General features: G+C 38.3%; 1 protein-coding gene across 2 annotated transcripts in view; it reads left to right on the plus strand.

The window, feature by feature from the left end:
- ERP44 (endoplasmic reticulum protein 44) overlaps positions 1-11162 on the plus strand; it is a 113182-nt gene that overhangs the window by 38254 nt on the left and 63766 nt on the right. The window lies entirely within an intron of this gene.

Consider the following 11162-nt stretch of genomic DNA (forward strand, 5'->3'; position numbering starts at 1 on the left):
AGGGTTCTGAATAGGAATTGGTTGCCAGTTCCAATTTCCATAAGGGTGTCTCCTGCATTCTCTAAGATTCTTATAGTTTGAGGTTTTACGTTTAGGTCTTTGATCTATGTAGAGTTAATTTTTGTGTATGGTGGTAGGTAGGGGTACTGTTTCAAACTGGCATGTGATCAGCCAGTTTTCCCAACACCATTTACTGAATAGGTTCTCCTCTCTCCAGTGGTTGTTTCTGGAGGCTTTGTCAAAGATGAGTTGGTTGAGAAATTGAGGCTTTGCTTCCGGAATCTCTATCCTGTTCCATTGGTCTATATGCCTGTTCTTGTACCAATACCAGGCTGTTTGGATTACTGTAGCCTTATAGTAAAGTTTGAAGTCTGGAAGTGTGATACCTCCTGCTTTGTTTCTTTTGCTAAGGATTGTTTTGGCTATTCATGGTCGTTTATGTTTCCATGTGAATTTCTGTATTGTCATTTCCAGGTCTGAGAAAAATGATGTTGGTAACTTAATGAACATTGTGTCAAATCTATAGATTTCCTTTGGTAGGATGGACATTTTAACAATGTTGATTCTTCTTACCCATGAGCATGGAACATTTTTCCATTTGTTTGTGTTTTCTTGGATTTCTTTTTTTAATTTTTTTTTAGAGTTGGAGTTTCACTCCGTCGCCCAGACTGGAGTGCAGTGGCATGCTCCCAGCCACTGTAGCCTCGATCTCCTGGGCTCTGGTGATCCTTCCACCTCAGCCTTCCAAGTAGCTGGAACTACAGGTGTGTGCTACCACGCCTGGCTAATTTTTTTGATTTATTGTAGAGATGAGGTCTCGCCAAGTTGCCCAGGCGGGTCTCGAACCTGCAGGCTCAGGCAATTCACTCACCTCGGCCTCCCAAAGCGCGGGATTACAGGGTGAGCCACTGAGCCCAGCCTCTTGGATTTCTTTGAGCAGTGTTTTGTAGTTTTCATTGTAAAGGTCTTTCACTTCTCTGGTTAGGAAGATGTCAAGGTATTTCACTTTTTTTGTGTGACTATTGTGAATGGAATTGTGGTTTTAATTTGGGTCTCTGCCTGCTTGTTGTTGGTGTATAGGAATGCAACTGTCTTTTGCACGTTTATTTTGTACCCTGAGACTTTGCCGAAGTCCTTTATCAGTGCAAGCTGGTTTTTGACAGATTCTCTTGGATTTTCAGGTATAGGATCATATCATCAGCAAAGAGAGATAACTTGCCTTCCTCTTTTCCTATTTGGATACCCCTGATTTCCTTCTCTTGTCTAATTGCCCGAGCAAAGACTTCCAACACCATATTGAGCAAGAGGGGTGAGAGTGGGCAGCCTTGTCTTGTTCCAGTTTTCAGGGGAAATGTTTCCAGTTTCTGTCCATTTAGCAATATGTTAGCTGTGGGTTTATCGTAGATGGCACTTACTATTTCGAGATATGTTCCTTCTATACCTAGGTGTTTGAGGGTCTTTATCTAGAAGGGATGCTGGATTTTATCAAAAGCTTTTTCTGTACCTAATGAGATAATCATGTGGTTCTTGTTTTTACATCTGGTGGGTGCCCCAGCCAGGCCTGTCCTGGAATGGAGTTTTTCTATTGTGACTGATGTCCAGGCTTCACCTGGGTTTGTCCCTGTCAGTCGTGGCCCAGCTGTGTGGATCTGACATTCAGAGGATTGCTGGGGAAGAGGGGGTTTTGGTCAACCCCGGACTCACCACTGATCTCTTTGGAGTTCTCATCCTTTTCTGGCCACACCCTTTGTCCCTCAGCTGGGTCAGGGTAGGGGGTGGGGCACCTGGAACTCAGCACTCATCAGGTCCCTCTGAAGTTTGTGCTTTCAGCATGTTTCCTCTGGGTCACAATCAATCCCTGAGTAGTTGATCCGCCAGTCACAGAGATTGGGGCTGTTGCTCCTTGGTGAACAAGTCAGAACACTTTCCTGCCCCACCTTCAAGATGGTGGTAGGATGTCTCTCTTGTCCTTTTCATGGGACTTTGCCTCTGGACTCCCCTGCTGCCAGTACCCGGCCAGGCGCTGCCGGTGGTGAGGCAAAGCCAGGAGCCAGCAGTCTCTCTTCTGCAATGGTGAGGGAGAACCTGGGGCGAGGGTTTCTCCCTGCCTCTTTTTTGCAGAAAAACTTTTGTCTATTAAAAAAAAATAATGGTGCTTGGCTTCTGTAACCTGGGAAGAGCTAGGGACAAAGCAGAGAAGCTGCAGCACCAGCTGTTGCACCAGAGACCTGGCCACGTGCTCACGAGCCACCACTTAGACAGTCTCTCCCAGCATTTTCTTCCCAGGGAGGGTTTGTTGATTTAAAAAAAAAAAAGAATGAAAGAGAAAGAAAATGGTGCTTGGCTTCTGCATCCTGGGAATCACTAGGGTCCAAGCCCAGCAATTGTGGCACCAGCCGCTGCACCAGGAGAGCACTGGTCACTAGCTCCCAAGCCCTCATTCAGTCAGCCACTCACATGCCCACTTGCTCACCAGCACGTACACAACATTTTCCATAAACTCACTCACTCATACTGGGATTTACATAGTCCGACTGGCTTGGCCGCCCTCTTCCCCCAGAATCCAAGTATCTTTTTATATTTTATTATTGTTTTCAATTTTTATTTTAGACTCAAGGGGTACACATGCATGTTTTTTTACATGGACATATTGTGTACTGTTGGGATTGTGTCTCACATGGACCATTCTCCAAACAGTGAACATTGTACCCAATAGGTAATTTCTGACCCCTAACTTCTCTCTCTGTCTCCCCACTTATTAGTGTCTTCAGTGTCTACTGTTTCCATCTTTGTGACCATATAACTCCTGCTTATAAGTGAGAACCTGCAGTGTCTGGTTTTCTGTTTTTGAGTCAGTTCACTGAGGATGATAATGTCCAGCTCCATCCATGTTATAGCAAAGGACATGATTTCATTCTTTTTTATGATTGTGTAGTATTCCATGGTGTATATACCACATTTTCTTTATCCCGTCAGTTGTTGGTGGGCAGTTAGGTTGGTTCCATGATTTTGCTATTGTGAATAGTGCTACAGTGAATATATGAATTCAGATATCTTTTTTACATGTTGATTTCTTTTCATTTGGGTAGATTCCTAGTACTGAAGTGGGATTGCAGGGTCAAATGGTAATTCACTTTTTTCCTTTGCGAAATCTCCATACTGTTTTCCATGAGGTTGAACCAGTTTTCAATCCCACCAACAGTGAATGAACATTCCCTTTTTTCTGCAACCACTCCAATATCTGTTGTTCTTCAACTTCTAATAATAACCATTCTGACTGATGTGAGGTGGTTTCAGCTTACATTTCTGTGATGATTAGTGATGTTGAGCATTTTTTTATATGTTTGTTAGCTGCTTGTATGTCTTCTTTGGAGAAGTGTCTATTCCTTTCCTTTGCCTACTTTTTGATGTTTTTTCTTTTTTTTTCATAGTTGTTTAAGTTCCTTGTAGATTCTGGATATTTGCCCTTTGTGTGAGGTGTAATTTGCAAATATCTCTCCCATTCAGTATGTTTTCACTCTGTTGATTAATTCTTTTGCTGTGCAGAAAGTTTTTAGTTAATTAAGTCCTCTTTGTCTACTTTTGTTTTTGTTGCAATTGTTTTTGGGGTCTTCATTATAAATTATTTGCCTAGGCCAGTGTCCAGAAGAGTATTTCCTAGGTTTTCTTCTACGATTTTTATAGTTTCAAGTCTTACATTTAAGCCTTTAATCCATCTTGAGTTAATTTTTATATATGATGAAAGATAGGGGTCCAATTTTATTCTCCTGCATATGGCTAGCCAATTTTCCCAGCACCATTTATTGAATAGAGTGTCCTTTCTCCATTGTTTATGTTTGTTGGCATTGTCAAAGATCAATTGGTTACAGGTATGTTGTTTAATTTCTGAGTTCTCTATTCTGTTCCATTGGTCTATGTGTTCTTGTACCAGTTCCATGATGTTTTAGTTACTATAGCTTTATAGTGTGATTTGAAGTTAGGCGGTGTGGTGTCTCTACAGTTGTTCTTTTTGCTTAGAATGGCTTTGGCTATTCGGGCTCTTTTTGTTTTTAATATAAATTTTAAAAAATTGCTTTTTATATTTCTGTGAAAATGAAATTAGTATTTTGATTGGGATTGCACTGAATCTGTAAATTGCTTTGGGCAGTATGGTCATTTTAACAATATTGATTATTCCAGTCCATGAACACAAGATATTCTTTCATTCATTTATGTCATCTATGATTTCTTTCATTGATAGCAATACCATAATAGTAGATGACGTCAACACCACAGTATCTTCACTAGACAGATCACTGAAACAGAAAATTAACAAAGAAACATTCAACTTAAAATGGACTATAAACCAAATGGTCCTAACAGATATCTACAGAACTTTCCAGCTAACAACTGCAGAATATATATTCTTCTCATCTCCATATGGAATATGCTGCAAAATAGACCATACATTTGGCCATAAAGCAAGTCTCAATAAATTTTTAAACATCAAAATTATACCAAGCATCTTTCTGGACACAGTGGAATAAAATTAGAAATCAACACTAAGAAGAGCTTCCAAAACTATATCACTACATGGAAACCGAACAACTTGCTTTTGCACAATCCTTGGATAAACAATGAAATTAAGGCAGAAATGTTTTAAAATTGTTGAAACAAATGAAAATAATGATACAACATACCAAAGCCTCTGGGACACGGCAAAATCAGTCCTGAGAGGGAAGTTTATAGCTTTAAATGCCTCCATACAAAAGATAGAAATATTGGAAATCAACAACTTAAACTTGCACCCCAAGGAGTTAGGAAAACAATCTAAATGAAAAGCCAGCAGAATAAAAGAAATAGCAAAGATCAGAGCAGAACTAAATGAGATTGAGATCCAAAAAATGATACAAGGATTAATGAATCAAAAAGTTGGTTCTTTGAAAGAAGAAGCAAAATTGACAGACCATCAGTTAGACTAACCAGGAAAAAAAGAGAGAAGACTCAAGTAAATCCAATCAGAAATGATAGGGGGTGACATATCAACCCATACTGCAGAATTAGAAAAAGATAATAGAGACTCTGTGAACATCTCTGTGGCAACAAATTGGAAAACCTAGAGGAAATGGATAAATTCCTGGAAACATATTACCTCCCAAGACTGAACCAGGAAGAAATAGATACCCTAAATAGACAGTAACAAACAATGAAATTGAACCAGTAATAAAAAGTTTTCCAACAAAGAAAGTCCAGGACCAGATGGAGTCATAGCTGAATTTTGTCAGACATACAAAGGAAAGCTGGTACCAATCCTACTGAAATCATTCCATAAAATTGAGGAGGAGGGACTCCTCCCTAACTCATTGTATGAAACTGGTATTACACTGATACCAAAATCTGCTGTGTCTTCTAAAATGCTATGAAAATGCACCTAAGGGGCCTCCCAGTTCCCAATAAACCCCAGAACGCCCTAAAAAATGCAGTTAAGTACAGTGGCATTACTAGCCAGTTAGGGAATCATGGGGGATACAAAGAAGTTTAAGGAAAGAAAAGCTTTTTAGTTTCTAAGATGCCTCAAGTTTTAATAATTATCTAATGGATAAAAATATTCTTTACTTGCTGAAGCAACTCTTGCTATTTAAAACCTGTAGGATGCCTGAGCCCGTGGGTTTGAGATCAGCCCAGGCAATTTGGCAAGACCCCATATCTACAATAAATAAAAAATTAGCCAGGTGTGGTAGTGCTCGCCTGTATTTCCAGCTACTTGGAAGGCTGATGTAGAAGGATCCCTAGAACCCAGCAGGTTGATGCTGGGGTGGCTGTGAGTGTGCCACTGCACTCCAGCCTGGGCGACAGAGTGAGACTCCAACCTCCCCCCCGCCCAAAACAAAAACCTGTAGGAGACACCCTTGTGGAAATTGGAACTGGAAACCAATTCCTGATCAAAAATTCAAATACTCATGCCATAAGAGATAATATTGACAAGTGGGACCTCATCAAACTGAAAAGCTTCTGAGCTGGTTGTGGCAGCCCACGCCTGTAATCCCAGCACTTTGGGAGGTGGAGGCAATAGGATTGTCTGAGCCCAGGAGTTCGAGACCAACCTGGACAACTTGGTGGAATAGGACTCATCTCTACAATATATCAAAAAATTAGCTGGGCGTGGTGGTGCACACCTGTAGTTCCAGCTACTTAGAAGGCTAAGGTGGAAGGATCACCTGAGTCCAGCATGTTGAGGCTGTGGTGGCCATGAGCATGCCATTGTACTCCAGCCTGGGTGACAGAGTGAGACTCCAACTAAAAAAGATAAAAATAAAGCTGCTGTAAAGCAAAAGAACCCATTAAAAGAGTGAGGAGACAGCCCACAGAATGGGAGAAAATATTTGCCAATTGTATATCTGACAAAGGCCTAACAACTAGGATCTACAGGGAACTCAAATGTGCTGAAAAGAAAAAAACAAACAGCCCTCTTAAAAAGTGGGCAAAAGATATGAATAGACACTTTTCAAAAGAAGACATATGAACAGCCAACAGATACATGAAAAAATGCTTGGCCTCCCTAATCATCAAAGAATTGCAAATTAAAGCCACACTGAGATACCACCTAACTCCAGCCAGGAGGACCATCATCCATAACTCAGAAAACAACAGATGCTGGAGAGAAAAGGAAATATTTCTATACTGTTGGAGAGAGTGTAAACTGGTACAGTCTCTGTGGAAAACAGTGTGGTGATTCCTCAAAGAGCTAAAATTGACCTTCCATAGGACCCAGCTATCCTCCTTCTGGGAATATACCTGGAGGAACTCAAATCACTCCATGAAAAAGATACCTGCATATGCATGTTTATTGCAGCATTATTCACAAAAGAAAAAATATGGAATTAATGTGCTGCCCATCAAAAGTAGACTGGATAAAAAATGATATTTTGTACAATGGAATGTTATGCAGCCATAAAGAAGGACAAAATTATGAACGTCACAGCAACTTGGATGGATTGAGTCTGTAATAACTCAGTGATCTATCATAGAAACTAAGAACTGAGTACCACATGTCCTCACTCATAAGCAGACCCTAAAGAATTATCATAATACTATAAAAAAAGGGATTGACAGTAGAGGGTAATTGCCAGGGTGGGTGGGCGCACTTCATCAATAAGGGTACCTGATTTCAAACCAAAGTGAAGCCCAAACTTTACCTGTACAGTGACCATTTGTATATCTAATCCTGAATTGTACCCCACATCCTTAAGTAAGAAATAGAAAAATAAAGCCTGTCTGTCATTTTATCATTATTTTTTAAAAAATGAATCTGGGTGCAGTATTCTCATTTTACTGGTATATCTTTTATATTAGATTCCATCCCAGATTCCATCACTAAACATCTCATTTTACTGGTATATCTTTTATATTAGATTCCATCACTGAAATGTTTAATAGTTTTGGGACAGTAAATGCATATTGGCAGAGTTATCTGATTAATTTTGAAAGATGATTAGAGATACCTCTGTCCTCTGCTTCTTTGGCAAGAAAATGAATAAATAAACAGACGAGAGTCTCCAAGTTGTAAAATACTTCATAAATTTGTGTTGATATATTTATATATGTTGTCTAAATATTGTATCATTAAATACTGAATTCTCCATGACTAATTAGATCTGTTAAAAATTTTTATGTTTTTGTTTTTAAAATAAATTTAAAAGTTTCCTTCAAGTCAAAGTTGGAAAAAAAAATTTAATGATTCCCATCCTTCATTCCTGGTCTGAAGCTACTTGTCTTTATTTTATTTAAGCACTATAGCATCTGACACATAAAGAGAATCTCATTGCTGTCTTAGGCTGACATGAAAAGATATAATTTGTCAGGCTAGTGGAGCTTTCTAACAATTCAAATAAACAACTTGTCTTTTCCTTCATACTGCGTATTAATAGAAATGTTAATGATAATAGGAAACTGCCTCCTTTACACCCTACAGGGAGCGAAAGTTATTGGATCAGGGACACTTTTCTTACTTTGGGCCCTCTTTAACAAACACAACTGTTAGTGGAATACCAGTCTTACCAGTTGCATATTTATTAGCACAGTGTTTTTAAAATATTAGCTATCTGTTTAATACAGCCAGATTGATCATTGCTTCCTTTTTTGCCACTACCTAGCATGTAAATGTTTTTGCCATGTAAGTATTTCAAAGTAAAAAGCAATTAAACTTAGACTTTAAACTTAATATTCTCTGTAAACATGAATTTTTATAGGTGATAACTAACTAGAAGAACAGATTTGGATTGTTCCCAACACAAAGAATAAATAATAAATTTTTGAGTGATGAATATCCCAGTTATCCAGATTTGATCATTACACATTGTGTGCTTGTATCAAAATGTCACATTTACCCATAAATATGTACAACTATTAGGTATCCAAAAACTTTTTTTTAGAAAGCTCCCTTGGATTATATAACTGCAAACTATTCTCATATTTGTAGTCTAACAATTATCACATTTTTCTCTCCTCTTTACCATCAGTACTAACTTGAGAGCTCCTTGAGGCAGCATATACCATACCTTATGTATTTGTGTCCTCTATACCTAATGGATCCTCTGTAAATACGGTTGACTTATTTCATGACTTGACTTTGATAAGGACCAACTTCATTGCTCTGCTCTGTTTTTCTGCCTTATTCCTAAATTTTTCTTCACACAACTGTAAAATCTTGCTGTATCAATGAAATTGGGTTCTACAGTTATCTAGAGCTGGTCGGTTACTTATGAGGTAAGGATCTGTTATTGAGATGTACACTATCTATAGTGTAGAGGAGAAAAGATTGCTTTTTTCACCCATCTCTGGGCTCAGGTCTGAGACCCCTTATAATAAAAGATTAACAAGAGAAAGCCATACAAAGTTATTTTATAGAAACTGTACATGACATGGAAGCTGTCAGAAATTACAACCCAAAGAAATGGGGAAAATGGTTTATTTTTGTAGTTGAGCTGATGAAACGTGGACAATCGTGCAGAAGTATGATTGGACAAAAGGGGGTATGATCTAATGGTAATAAAATTGGGAGTATCTAGTAAGGCTTCTATGTTCAACGTCTTAGCATCTCTGTGTCCTAAGAGATTGGGATATTCCATTCCTCTGAGTCTAGAGAGGATATCTATCTCATGGGTCTTATGACCTCCTTTAGAGCTTCAGTCTCCAACCTTTTTGGCATCAGGGACTGGTTTTGTGGAAGACAATTTTTCCACGGACCAGGTTGGGCGGGGGGTGGTTTCAGGATGATTCAAGCACGTAACATTTATTGTGCACTTTATTTCTATTATTGTTACATTGTAATATATAATGCAATAATTATACAATTTACCATAAAAAAAGAGGCATGGACAGAAGTGGCAAGTAAAATAATGGGCAGGCCACGTGCAGACTAAAACAAGTGTTGGATTCTGACTTAAAGCATCCCGCCGGATGCAACTGTACAATTGAAGTACATCACGTCACTTGCCACTCAGTGATAAGGTTTTGATATGAGTCTACAAGCAATTGATTTATTATTGTTATTATGGTCTCTGTGCAGTCAAACCTCACTGCTAATGTTACTCTGTATTTGCAGCCATTCCCCACTGCCTCAACTCCACCTCAGATCATCAGGCATTAGATTCTCATAAGGAACATGCAACCTAGATCCCTCACATGTGCAGTTCACAATAGGGTTCCCACTCTTATGAGAATCTAAGGTGGCCACTGATCTGACAGGAGGCAGAGCTCAGGCAGTAATGTGAGTGGTGGGGCGTGACTGTAAATACAAATGAAGCTCCGCTTGTGGGTCCACTGCTCACCTCCTGCTGTGTGGCCCTGTTCCTAACAGGTTGTGGACCCCTGCTTAGAGGAATGTCTGATAATTCTTTTATGGCCATAATTCAGGGGAGGAAGTCAGAAAGAACTTTTTGCTTCTGCTGTTTCCTTATATGCCAGGGTGCCATATTTTGGGGTAATGTGTCCTGAACCCCATCAGTAGTAAGTAATGACTAGTGAGAGAAGTCTTAGTTTTCCTAATTGTTTAGAAATAATTTATTTTATATATCTGGACATATAGGTTTCCCATTAGTTTTTGAGGCACTGAAAACAATGAAATTAGTTATATGTTAAATATTTAGAGATTTGCAATTATTTAGTCTGCTTTTTAGGAGCAGTATATTTTATTGGTTGCTAGCAGATTTGATAGTTATTGACTGCACCATTATGGTAATTTGAAAGTAAGACGTAGTGCTATCTTTAGGTGTTTCCTAAAAAAAGAATAAATCTATAGACATATTTTTAAAAATTAACAGCTTATCTACACACTAGCATCAACTATCTCTTTATGCATTTAGATTGAATTATTGATGAACTATAAAATTTTTGAGGTGCCACTGTTGTGAGTACTAAAGTGTTCATGAAAAGGGTAGGCAAAGAAATTGTCTAGTGTTTTGATCAGAGCCTGACATTCGTTGTCATTCAATAAAAAATGATTCATCAAGTGGATTTGCATACATAAACTCTGTTTTGAACAAAAACTCTCTAGACAGCAAGCAAAAAGTGATTAAAGATAGGAATTGAAAATAAAATACACTAAATGTTGCTTTTTGAAATAAGTAAACATTTGCTGGTTTAGTTTAATATTTTATGTTTGTTTTACAGATGAGAGGCTAAGATTTTCTTTGAAAAGTTGAACTTTGGATTTCAGACACTTTAAAGTGGAAGTAAATACATTCTTTTTTTGTTGTTGTTGCCACCAGTAAGTGAAAATGATACAAGAAGGGCCTTTGGTTTGCAGTTTGCAAACGTCTTTATTGAATTCTTGATTACTTTGTTCTGTCTTGGAAACATGGTGGGGTAGAATCAGCAAACTTGGCTTTACTTTATATTAATACTTTCAAAACAATCTCTTGCAAAGCTTTTCTTGTGGCACTATAGAGATAAAATTATTGAAAGTATTGATTTAAAAGGATGAATACATGCTAAACAACTCCTGGGTTAATGATGAAATCAAAACAAATATCAAAATATACCTGGAAACAAATGAAAATGAAGAAACATCTTACCAAAATCTCTGGGATGCCCTGAAAGCTGTAGTAAGAGGGGAATTTATATCCCTACAAACACACATGAAGAAAATGGAAGGAACAGAAATTCACAACCTAACAAGACAC

This window comes from Carlito syrichta, unplaced genomic scaffold (genome assembly GCF_000164805.1).
Source record: "Carlito syrichta isolate Samal-C Ts95f unplaced genomic scaffold, Tarsius_syrichta-2.0.1 Scaffold304224, whole genome shotgun sequence".
Lineage (NCBI taxonomy): Eukaryota > Metazoa > Chordata > Mammalia > Primates > Tarsiidae > Carlito > Carlito syrichta.